Raw genomic sequence first — 13,120 nt, forward strand, 5'->3', positions numbered from 1 at the left:
TTTCTTTTTTTTTTTTTTTTTTGGTTGGGATTTGAACAACTACCCCAGACTTGACTTGGTGTTGGTGCCATCTTTTCCTCAGTGCCGGTGTGAGTCAGTGTGTGTAAGCTGATAATAGCATCTCCATTGGTATTCAGCGGAGGGAGCTCCAGGATCTCGCTGCGCCTTTCCTCAGAATGGGATCACAGAGCAGGGATTGTGCTTGTCTGAGGAAAGCTCGCTGAAATGGGTGAGTGTCCATTTCACTTTTCCTCCCTCTTTTCCTCCTGTTGGGCTTCTTTCACATTCCATTTGGCTGCGTCCTGCGTTTGCCCAGCTGACTTCTTCCGCCGGCTTAAGTTATGTTCAGAGCGTTCTCACCTCCGATGGGCTCGGGTCTTCTCCTGGCGTCTCACCTCACCCACCCCCACCTGTTTCCCTCCATTCCGTCCTCTTTTCATCCCCTCATCCGTGGAGTCTTGATCAAAATGTCCAATTTCAGCCCAGCTGGAAGGTTCTGAACCAGAATTGAACGGTTCAGTACATGTTGATGTTTGCCCAACCCCCCCCGCTCACAGTCCTTGTTTGCCTTGTCTCCTGTTCAGATGCCCCCCCCCCACGCCTCTCCTTTCACCCGGTGTCTTCATCCTCCCTTCTACACCTTGTTTGAGTTCAGACAAACCAAAGATATTGAGTCTTCATCTCTTTTGTATCTCTATATCCTCTCTGTCATCGTTTGGACATGTGCACATCAGGGACACACTGAGGGGGCCAGAGGATCTCTGTCCCCCATCACTTTTTAAAACCAAGTTTTTTTATTTTTTATTTAAAAAGTGTTTAAATGCTTCATAGATGGTAGACGTCATAAAGAACTGGTGAACACACACTGTGTTCTCATTTTAAACCAGTTTTTATTTAAAAAAATAGACAAAATATGTATTTGCACACTTTTACATATTTTTAGTCTCATGATATTAAAAAGGCCTGATTTACATTAAGGCTCATTCTAAAGGGTTGGAGCAAAGTCCAAACTATCCACTGGGTCATTAATTGCAGCTCATAAACCCAATGTGCTTTAAAATTCCCTTTTTATGTGACTTCATTTTGCTCCTGGAAAAAGAAAAGACTAATAGAAGCCTTTTGTTAATGCCAACAAGATTACTTGATAAGTAATCCATCAGTCTGAGCTGTTTAAAAAAATAAAAGAAGACATTGCCCGTCCAACAGGTGCAAACTGTTGCATGGTTACAGAGGCTAGAAAAGCTGTGGGATAAGAATTAACACCGTTCTGCTATTTTTAAATCACGCTAATCTTTTTTTTTTTTTTACAAAAGTGAAGATTGAATTAAGAAACAGAGAGGGTGAGGAAATTACACAGCATGAGGGAAAAAAATTAAGTTTGTTGAAACCAAGACTGACACAAGCTTGGCAAACTGTCAGCTGTAAGTGCATCTGTCCATCTGTAACATATAAACTGGTTGCAAAAATATCTGTTTTGTGTTTTTGAAGGCAATAGATTTGTGTTTCAGCATGCCTTTTACAATTTACAAGTAAAATAACAATTTAGACGAGTATCAAACAGTGAGAACATTTTGACTCTTCAGCTTGAAAGTCTAAAATTGTTTTCCTTAACACTAAAATATTATAATTCACGTCCTTGATCACAGTTCTAAAAGGTTATCTTCCTGTATTTGCATAAAATATCAAAAGAAAAGGTTTGTTGGTTGGAATTTAAACCACAGAGGCCTAAAAACATTTATTTCTGTCCTTTAAAGACCCACTCTGCAGAAAATTACATTTTTCTGATGAAGTATATATATATGAAAATAAGCAAGAAATAACATTTTCGACTATTACTTCATTGAAATGATTGTGAATCAAAATCAGATTAAAAAATGCCAATTTAAAAAGATTGTAGCAGTGATGTAGAAGCTTTTGGCAGGCCACAAGCTCCCTGCTCCACTCCATTGTGATGCATTCACTTGTAGACGACTAGATCAATGCACGTCTTCGTTTATCCTCGTCCGAGCTGGAATCTGGCTCAAAACTGTATGGTAAAACTGTATTTTTGTTGCACCGTTAATGTTGGGTTAGAGCTGTGAAGAGCTGTAAGCCAAAGGGTAACATGTGTAAACAAGAGGGGTGGTGGGAAGGGGGGGTGGGCTTTCTCCACACCAATGTCCCCGCCCACAAATCAGAGGCACAGTCCACAACACAGGTTTTTTTTATTTTTTATTTTGGTTAAAAATGGCATAATCATATTAAAAGACCACTTGAAACACTTTGACAATAGATCAAAAGATAGATTAATAGAAATTTAACTTTACTTTTACTTCAATTTGTTTATTATCTGGGTTTTCCTGTCCTTCTAATAACTGAAATGTTATTTGTCTTCCATTTCTTCCTTTAATAACCTCTATATTGGCTCTGTCTCATGTCTTTGCCCACAAATGACTCCATCTGTAGTGTTAATTACATAAAGCTTCTATTTACTGTTGGATTGTTTGGTGTCATTATTATACATTTATCAGAAAACTGGAACAAAAATGGTGTCAAGCTTTGCTGATGCTCAGACATGTGTTTTGTACAACACAAATATTGATATTGATTTTTCATCTGCGGTCAAAGAGAAATTTGAAATTGAAATTAAATGTTGCAGCTGGAGTCCAGAGCAGTGTTTACACGGGCTCTGCCATAAGCCCGGGCTGCTGAGAACCGCCTGATGGGTCTTGTGCGGCGTGATGGACAGCTAAGTTGGATTTAAAGAAAATGCAAGGGAAAGTGATTGAATGAAAGCCGCAGAGGAGCGAATGCTAAATTGCTTATGGGCCGTAGAAAAGAAATGTCATGGGGAGAGTATCTGATGATGAGCTTGTTAGAGGAGTGAAGGGATCAAATCTTGGAGTGAGGGGAATAGATCAGGGGGGCAAACATGCGCTAAAGTCTGCAACCGAGTGAAAAGGAAAGGGGATGGACAGCAGGACAACGGGCAGGACGGCGTGTTCGGGGAGGAGAAGGACATACGCGATTAGGCTGAGTGACACAAATGTCAGCAGGCTGACATTTCATGCACTCTCCTCTTGTGGACTTTACCTCTCGTCTTCCTCTTCTAGGTCTGAAACCTTGCAGAGATGGACACCAAACAGGCTGCACGGGAGCACACCAATCAGCAGCTAGCTTTCCCCACCTGTCTGCCTCTGCCGTCTCCTCCCACAATCATTCCAGTGAGGGCTGAGCCTCCAGAGCTGAGGCAGGGCTAGCCAGGAGCCGCCTGCAGGAGCTCAGACACATTCCCGTTTGTAGTGGACCTAATACAAGCCTGTATGTTAAGCATACAATTAAGCTCACTAGAATGTGTCAGAACTGAAATATCCTGCAGTGATGCTTGAGCAATTGTACACAGGGACTCGTATGGATTTGTCAACCGGAAATCCTTCTAAGATTACAAGACTTTGGTTTCACACCTCAGAGCGGGGTCATTTTTTTTCCCAGATAACTTTGTGGGCAAAAGCGAGTAATTGAAAATCCACCCTCGGGAGCCTGTCTTATAAAATTCTTGGTGGGGGAGAATGGATTTTTCTCTTTTTTCTTCTTTAAAGGAACAATTTCAAAATGCCCCGTTTATCCAGAATTTCCTTCTCTTTCCTTTTCATTAAGTCTTTCTCTCATTGTAGGGGAAATGTATTGTGAAGCAGCACAATTTCTCTTTATCCCCTCTCAGTGAAAGAAAAAGAAGAGGGACAGGGAGTCCAGCATTGATAACAAGCAGGGAGAAAAAAATAGGTCACAAAGCACATTATCGAGAAGAAAAAGAAGCACTGAAGCTCAAAAAACTTTAAAGTACCTTGATATGTCCTATTGTAGACCAGAGTCTCTTCGTATTTTGTCAGTGTTGTCTGAGCAGGGGCAGGGTTCAGGATTCCACCTGGAGGGGGGACTTAAGCAGTAAGTGATGGTCATGTCCTCTCTGCACCTGCCTGCTTTGCATTTCAGTTCTTGAGAAGCAGACGATCTGAAGCATGGCCCGGTAGACAGACGGCTGCACCGAATGACAGACAAGCTCTCAGGCTGAAAGTCAGACAGAAAAGACGAGCAGACAGCCAGGCAGTCAGCCAGCGCTACTGCTGCAGAACTTGTGAGGTTTATTGTCATTCTGCACAGTGTGAGGAAAGGCAAAAGAAGAAGAGGTGGAAAGAAGAGACAGAAGGAGAGTGGCTGTGTCTGTTTCTTCTGGTGACTCGCTTCATCTGCATCCACAGCGGCTGGTTACCTAAAAAAACAAGCGAGCAGGGAGAGGGTTTTTACTAGAAACCAGAGGATTTACAGGTTGGAGAGAAACAGAGGGGGAGAGCAGGTGTCGGAAATCCTCCCCTTCATCTGCTTGTCATTTACTCCTTTATGCTCTCTCGTCGTGTGGCACAGTGATTGATTTTCTGCGGCTGGCGCCCCTTTTCCTGTAGGCTCTCTGCAGTCCCAGACAAAACAATAGACAAGGAAAATAGAGGAAAGAAGGGCAAAGGTGGAGCCCCTGACTGCTTTAAAAAAAAGTTTTTTACTGTCTTCATTTTCCTGATTGTCAAGATGGCCACTTGATGTTTTTTCTTGAAGTTAAGAAGAACCTAATCTGCTTGAACTGACTTCATCGTCCACCACTGGCCAACACGGATTAATTGTTTTCCCTCTACAATTCAGTTACTGGATTCCTTCTCTGTGTACATTTTTGCCCCAAAAGAACAAGAGTGTAAATTTTTCTGACCCTCCCTCTCACCCCGACAACCTCCTCCGCCTTTTGAAGAGGTGCTAGAACTTGTGGTCTCAGATCTCGGTACCTGTGTTGCTTCACGGCCACAGCCACAGCATGGCCCATCCCTTCTGATACCGTCTGAATCATTCTGTAAGTACGCCTCCCCGTGTGCCTTCACATGTGCGCCGCATGTCATTAGCATGTATTAAGCTCACAGAGACACAGAAGTGGTCTGTCTTCCTGCAGTGTTGGTTTTATGGCTCTTTCATAGCGGATTTGCTATCCTGTGCTTCCTCTGCTTTAGGCAACGTGTGTGTGTGAGTGTCTGTGTTTGTGTGTCTGCCAAAGCAAGAGATTTTGATCTTAGAGCCAGGCTTAAAACAGCATCAGAGTGTCAGAATGAGGCAAACGAAGAGTGTGTGTTTGTTTCCTAATCTCCATATTGGTCCTGGGGTTAATTTAAACTAATTAATAGTGAGCATTTCTTCCTTCTCTGTGCATTTTTTGTCTCTGTGTCTGTACTTGTTTTCATTAAGGCCAGTTGGAACAGAGATGAGTTTTCAAACTGAGAGGGGTGTTTTTGCTTCTGAGAATGACCCTGATTCCCTCACTGGGTCTCTGTTGCCTTCATTTCTCATCTAATGCCCTAAGCATGACTCTAACTGCATATCATGTTGGCCCTCTTTTATCCCCAAATGAGCTACTTGAATGAAACTCCTTTACAATGTCCTGCATATTGCAAGGCCCATCTATCTCCATGGACATATCCACATCTTTATACACTTCCAGTGTAACCAGGCATGCATCAGGAGACTCTCAATCAAGATTGAACCTTCAAACAGACCAATGAACTGTGAATAACGCCATTACCCAAACTCCCGGCTCAGAGCGTTTTAGACGGAAAGATTTGAAGGATAGAAAAAGAAAAAAGAGTGAGGAAGCATGGAAAAACATTTGAAAATAAAAGAGGAGCTGACGGAGAAAGCAACAGAGAGGAGGACACAGAAAAGGGGGGAGCAGCGTAAGAAACAGCGAGGAGAATAGGGGAGCTTGGGTTTAGAGGGGCCACAAAGCAGGAAAAGACCTCTGCTCCACAGGAGCACTGTGATGGGCTTAGCAAGGCCTCGCTTTGTTCACACTGTTGGTCAGCTCCTCAGAATAAAGATTACTAAATAATGCGATTACTGTGGCTGCACGCCGATAACACGCCACTGCCGATCCCCTTTGTCACTGTCAAAAAGGCCCAGAGAGGAGAGGAGAAGTGGCTCGTGATGATGGCATCGAAGAGAGGACAGTGTTGACCACATTACACTGTCTCGGGGGCCTGACTTTCACAATATGGCTTCGATGTCGCCCTCTGAGGATAAGCGGAAACGGTTAGTGTGACTGCACATAAATACATAGAAAGGAAGGTTTTCTGTCCTCAAATAAATGGGAGGTGTCTGTATGTTTACCACTACAACATGAATTCTGTTTTATCTTATCTTCTGTTTTATGTTGCACTGTCAGATTCTAAAAGTGACTAAAAGCTGGCAAACGAGAGGATGCAGCAGTATTTTACCAGCACGCGTGAACATAAAGCACTCCTCTCATGGTGAGACATCTGGCTGTTATAATGATGCTTTAGGTTGCATCCTCTGGCTGGACTGTTGGCTTTATGCTTCTCGGCGTGACAGCTCTGACACACATTCTCGCCGCGCTGACCTTGCCACTTAAAGTGAAGTAAAAGCCGAATCCTCATGCTGTGTTTCACGTCGATACAGGTTCTCGCAGTGCTTGATAAATTGTCCCCCCCCACTCGCGTGAGAAGCAAAAACAAGCAGGGAGCAGCGGAGGTAAAGTACATCTGTCTGAAACCTGTGGATCTTGGATTAGTGACTGAATATGAGGGTTCAGCTGGTTCCCTACGCCCAGCCACACCTCATGGAACCCCCTCCCCATAGGAATTAAACCTCTCTCCTCCCAGCAGAAAAAACGGAGCCTGCAGAGCTGAAGATTAGTGCAGAGTAGCAAGCTTAAGACATATTCAGCGAGGGACAGTGTATCATATGACTGATAAAGACAAACTTGAACTGATGGATAAAGCAAAACCAATGAGTGATGAGTAAGAGGGAACCACATTCCATTTTAAGGCAGGACTGTTGACTGTGTATGAGAACTGGACTGAGTGACCCTCGCCCTCTGGCATTCCAGACAGGAAGTATCTATTGGCTCCCATAGACTTCTACTGAAAAATAAACAGTTATTACTAAGTCATTATATAGATCAAATAACCATTCTTGCTCTGCTTCCTTTTTTAACATGTTTTTTGACAAAGGGTGCCGGCCTCCTAGTGATTTTCCAGAAACCCTGCCTTATCTGCTGCTGATCACCTGGATCAGGTGTGTTTAGCCAATAAGAAGCTTCAATGTAGGCTTGGAATTGGGGACCCCTGTTCTAGATAATCCTCTAATTTTTCATGATATTTATTTCTTTTTATGCAAGTTATTTAGGTTATAAACAGACCAATCAGATGCCTCAATATATAAAAGTACATAGTGCCTGCTGGCCCCCACTTCCAATGCTTGAAATGTTTGATTGACAGATTCACCATTTTCAGGTGGTAGGGTAGGGTGGTTGCCATAGAAACGTTGACTCCATCTGACCTGGACCAATTATTTCTTACTGACGTCGTCTGGCTCCGACATGGCAGTGTCCTTATCACGAAAAAATGCAGACTGAATTTGCTTGATATAGTTGGAACTGGAAGCAAATCTTTTTCTATGGGTGACATCACACTTGCTCGATCTAGTTCTCGTGTACAGTCAATACAAGTATACGGAAGCAACTGGAGTGAGGTCAATTCAAAGGTGACATCTAGGTGGCTTGTTGCAGAATACCTCAGCCCCCCAATCGTGATTTGAAATGGCCCAATTTTACAGCAAAAACGTACAGTATAGTTTCTAAATATTTCATTGTTCTGGGGTTATGTTCACTGAACATGACAGGAGTACTGTAAGGCCACAATTTCATGAATTCTGTCCAAAAATAACACAGAAATTGTGTCATTTGATTGACCTGTGAGTGTAAAATCTTCACCAACTGCCTGCTATTTGCTAAATGATTTGCTTCAGTTGGGTCAAATGCAAACCAGTGGGTCATGTGACCACAGTCTGTCCATCTCTACATACATCACTTGTGATGACATACTGCCCAAACGAGCAGCTTCAGGCTTGAAAAGCTGTTTTCTTGTTTTCTTGTGCACGGGTCATGAGCGTGTCAGCGGACTGAAATGAACTTTGACCGCAGGCTCAGAGTCTGGGAAACCCTAAGCGGAGACAGAACAGTTGATGTCAGAAAAAACTCACATTGAGATACATGTGCTCTGTAAACTAAGACACGCCCAAAGTGGAAGGTTATATGAAGACGATGAACCAAATGATTAGCAATGCTTATTTCTATTTTGGATTGACATTTCAAGTGCTTTTCTGAATGATATGACACAATGTGGCAGCAGTTTGCTGTAGTTGATCCATCTAAGCTTCTTCACGTTGAAACAGATCATTTCACACCATCTCTGCTTGTGCCAGTTGGATCCTCTCAGCTCTGTGATTTGGTCTTCCTTTGATTTTATTCTCTTTTTCCAGCTTTGATTGTGTTTGAGAAGTTTTTTTCCTCCTTAATGATTTTCCACTGATTGTTTAGACAAAAGCACATTTTCTCATTGTTTGCATCATTAATCAGTTAACAGTACTCTGGTGGAAGCAGATGCTCCATTCCACAGTGCTGTCACATGCTTGTAAAAAAAGCCATTTTGACAGTGTTGGAGAGGAGCAGATAATTATTATGTTATCAACATTGAATATATAATTTTCTCATCAGCTCAGGGTTGTGATTGCCGTTCTGCCCCTTGATGCTGCTTGCATTGCAGTTTAACCCTGGTGTGTTCCAAACAGCCTCTGCTCTGAAGCGAGCCGCTCTAATTTAGGATGGGAGAGCTGTTCAAACACTGAGCAGCACTTCGGATTTCTCCGTTGTCAATCTTTCGCCGCTTGACCACCAGCGCGAGGCACTGCAGCCTGAACTAAACCTTTGCTCCGCATTGCCTAATGGAGTGAAAAAAATGTCCCCGTTTGCTTAGTCGTGAGTCCAGTTCTGCTTTCTTCAGACCAGCTGGTCTTCGGGGAAAGACTGTTCAAGACTGAAGGTGTGTGAGTGTCTGTGGTGAGAAGAGTGACAAGAAACGGACATTAGGACACACATGCCCTTTCCTTAATGTGCCCCCGGCTGGGCTGTTTGGCTGGCTATAAAGTGGATCCTGCTAATGGCCTCACAGTTAATGGACTCATTAAGAATGGATCGCTGGAAGATAAAAGCCATGTGTGAAATGTGGCTGATCTGAGGTATAGGTGTTATCATTTGAGAATATTTGCTGTGACTGTAACAGTTTTTTGTTGGGCTGGTTGCTTAAGTATCTGCAAATGGGGGACCACACCAAAGCTGAGATTGCCACTCTCCTGCATTAGCATCAGTAGAAAAAGGTTAGTTTTCTGTCGATAAAGGTGTAATGCCGTCTGACACCCAGGTGATCAGTGTCAGCCTGGGTGGTTTTCATCAGCACTGAGAGTCACAGCAATTATGTTTTACTGCCAAAAAGATGCTGCTGTAATGTGGATGGTTGAACTGGTTTATTTCGTTGTCTTATCAAAGTGCTTGAATTTGTCACTTTTCTTAATTTTCTTGTTTGTTGGTTCAGTCAGCTTTGTTCTTGTGGTTTATTCAAAAAGAAATCACCTTAAACACCCAGTCTGATGAAAATACAGTTTTTGCTGTTTTTAACATGTTCCTGTGGCATTTTTCTGATGATGGAGGACATTCATTCATTCATTCATTCATTCATCTTCTTAACCGTTTATTCCCTTTCGGGGTCACGGGGTTGCCGGAGCCTATCCCGGCCACTTGGGCGTAGGCAAGGGATACCCTGGACTGGTCGCTAGTCTGTCGCAGGGTGATGGAGGACATATGTTCAGAGAATTAAGCTCAAAATTAAATTTCTGAGGATTTCTTTATTCAAATTTTTGTGAATCAGGAGCAGACGAAAAAATGCCATTTGAAAAAGATTGTATTTGTGACGTAGAAAATTCGCTGGGCTGGCCACATGCTCCATGTTCCGTGCTCTCAGCAACTTCGAAAGGAATGGGGGCGGGCTTGCTCTTTCTGCCCACAACTTGGAGGTGAAATTCTAATGAACTACTGCCGCCCTGCAGAAATTATGCTCTAGAAAACAGGAAAGGTTTCTTGATTTTGGACAATACTAATTAAAAGATTACTGGGAATGCTTTTAAAATACATCAAAAGATGATTGGTTTGGGACTTCAAATCCTTTTTTTCCAGCAAGACAGATGAAACCACTGCTAGTATTACTTATTAGTTATTAAAACTCTTTACAAATATTTATGATCAAATTGAAAAAGTGCAGGCTGAGATTGGCCAGCAACAACTCTCTGTGGGATTTGTCTTAAAAACGTAAAACATCATTTGAGCTCTGAGTTTCTGTATGGCATCTCAAGATGATGCTACAAAAACAATCTGATAAAAACTGAACTGAGACATAAATGGGTGCTTTGTAAGAATGTGAAAAGCTGAATTTTTTTTTCTGGAAGTTCCAGAGGCATTTGGACTTCTACTCTTCTCTTCTTGAAATGTTTTGCCACTCGTGAAGCCTCTTGGATGAGTGGCGAATTTCACGAGTGGCGAAACAAGTGGCAAAACCTTTCAGGAGGAGAATACTCAAGTTCAAGACAGCATGGCCGGGAGGAATGAGAATCTTCATCGACATAAAACATGTTTGGTTGGTGTTTTTATTTGTGACCAGGAAAAGAAACTGTGTGATGTTTGTTCCAACCAGAGCTGTTATTTGTTATCTATCAAGGAGCTGTTGGAGTTGCAGCGTACCTGTGTACCTGCTGATTGAAGGCAGCACAAATGAACAGGTTTGTTGTTGATTTTTGTGTTTGCAAAAACTGCCATGAAAACTCAACAGGTTTGGATATAGTAAAAAATAAATTAAGTCACTCTGAGCAAAAGAGAAAAAGTCTCTAAATCACTTGAACAATCACACATTTTTAAACTAGTTTAAACCCTATTTTGATGGTTTGTCAGTTTAATTACATTTCTCCACTTTGATTGGGAATAAACTGCCTTTTACTTAATTTGTCAAAGTATTCTTATTATAATAGTTATTCGAACAAAAATAGCTGTTTCATCATCAACTTATCAATGTTGTAAACGAGTGCACCTTTTAATAATAAGCTGTTTAAAAAAAGTCCCAGCGGGATGTGACACTGTAATCACTGATTAAATTTGTCTGCTGAACACTTAGGAGATCAGTGGGGGTCATGCTGCAAAATCAGAGGGAAAATATACCTGCTATGCTATTTTAGGAAAGAAATAGCTAGATATAAAGCATAAAACCCTGACGTAAAGATGTATAATAATGTAGGCCTACATCTTTAAAGGGCCTATATCATGCTATTCTTAAGCCTTTCAGAGGAAACTATATCCATTTATATGATAATATGTATTACCTTTGGCACACTAAAGAATGTTTTTTTTTATGAAATATGAGTTATACTTGCAAGCTCATTTTCCTACCCGGATGTAAGTTGACTCAATCTCTGAGGCACCACCTTTTGCCATTTCATGACGTCAACCTAGAGTCGGCCTCAGCAACATGTCTGCGTATCGCCCACGGGCAGCTCCTCACTTATCTTCGTCACAATGTGAGAACCCGCTCGATTTTTGGGGATTCAGAGGGGCTGATGCTCAGACCAAAGGTTTTTAGAGGAATACTCAGAAATGTGTAAAGGGATGAAATTACTGCTTTGGGGTTGTTTTATTTGTAAGGAAAGAACAATATAATACACTTAAAAGCTCAAAAAGTGGATTTTGCATGATATAGGCCCTTAAGTAGTTGTGGATATGTGGGTTCACAGTTGGCCCTAAAATCAAAACACCAACAGGACTTTGATGCTGCATTTTTTTATTCAGCTGGTAAGCTACATTTAGTTTTTTTAAATATGAAAAATAGATGGATGCAATCCAGGTAATAGTTTTGTTAGCTGGGGTCAATCTGATGAGTTTGTTCAAACTTTTCATTCTTCATTGAACGTCTCCTTGTTTCACCTTTTAATGCTATTTTTATGGTTGTTTTAATTGTTGTTATTATAGTTATTGCTGCTGCCCTGCAGGCTGTTAAAGTGAGCATCGCACTGAAGTTGTTATCAGCAAGTCACTGGTTTGAGACCAGGTTTGGTCGCAGTCCGTTATCTCAGGAAGGGCGTCCAGAGTTAAAAACTCAGCCAAAGCCCTTGGAAATGACTCCTTTTTTTTGGCTATCATTAGCTTATCGTCATTTGTCCTCTGGGACCTTATCAGAAGACATTGCACACGTCTAATTCTTTCAGAGACAAATGTATTTTGGGCTGTTAAGTAAAGACCTTGTTATAAACTCTGCCAGGCCAAAGCGTTAACATGCAAGTCAGTTGCAGTCCAGCTACCTTGGTCCAAATGGTGCTGTGCCAGCCGATTATGGACTACTGCCTGATGTTAAACTGCTGCATTTTTAACCGACTCACTGAAGCATGATACTCCGAATGTGCATAAATGATATCATAATTACTGAATAAAGAACAAAAAATAGACATAATCTCCAAAACAATAAATGTAATAAATGTACACAATTTAACATCTCTCCCAGCTTGTAGAAAATTGTTGTCAGATGAGTGAAAAGCCTCATGTGGATTAGTTAGTCCAAATCTTGAGCTTCTCATTTGCTCAGGAATCCTAGTCTGGAACCTGAGGCTCCAAAGCCACATGTGGCTCTTTTACCCCTCCATGGTGGTTTCCTGACTGAAGAAAATAAAATATTAGTAATTTTCAAAAGTAAGGCTTATTTAAAAAGCGTTGGTTTAATTTTGATTAGTTAAGTTAATGAAAAGACAGCTGGGGTGCACCTATAAGTAAGACAAACTGGCTAAGTTTTTACATCCCAACTGACATCAAGAGGCCTTGTTTGCTCTGCACGCACCTCCGAATTCAGAGATTTCAAATACTAAGCAAAACTTTGGTAAAGATTCTGAGCTTTTCTGATTGCTGATTTTATTTAATGAGTATCGTCTCATGCTGCACAAGATCAGTGGGGGTCATGCTGCAAAATCAGAGGGAAAATATACCTGCTACATAGCAATGTATATTCTTTACATACTTCATGTTTATTTTCAGATTACTTGCAGCAGGCAAAAGGATGGTGGCTCACCAAAGTAGATTTAAGGAATAACAAGAGACAATGCCATTTATGTCCTGCATTGTTTAAAACCTTTCATTAACTGCACTGAGATTATACTGTTTGGCACAGGA

The 13,120-nt window shown here is 41.6% G+C and overlaps 1 protein-coding gene across 12 annotated transcripts in view; it reads left to right on the forward strand.

Annotated features, from left to right (window-relative positions):
• grik5 (glutamate receptor, ionotropic, kainate 5) overlaps positions 1 to 13,120 on the forward strand; it is a 115,844-nt gene that overhangs the window by 14,802 nt on the left and 87,922 nt on the right. For 7 of the 12 annotated variants that reach the window (XM_020710269.3, XM_020710262.3, XM_020710267.3 and 4 more), the window contains exons 2-3: positions 83 to 229; positions 3,093 to 4,873. The gene's annotated coding sequence lies outside the window, so the exon portion shown is untranslated. Of the gene's footprint in view, positions 1 to 82; positions 230 to 3,092; positions 4,874 to 13,120 lie in introns of those variants that run through there. The other 5 variants (XM_078933565.1, XM_078933567.1, XM_078933566.1 and 2 more) reach the window with 2 other exon arrangements.

The sequence above is a fragment of the Oryzias latipes genome, chromosome 16, assembly GCF_053564925.1.
Source record: "Oryzias latipes strain Hd-rR chromosome 16, Olatipes_Hd-rR_3.1".
Taxonomy (NCBI): Eukaryota; Metazoa; Chordata; class Actinopteri; order Beloniformes; family Adrianichthyidae; genus Oryzias; species Oryzias latipes.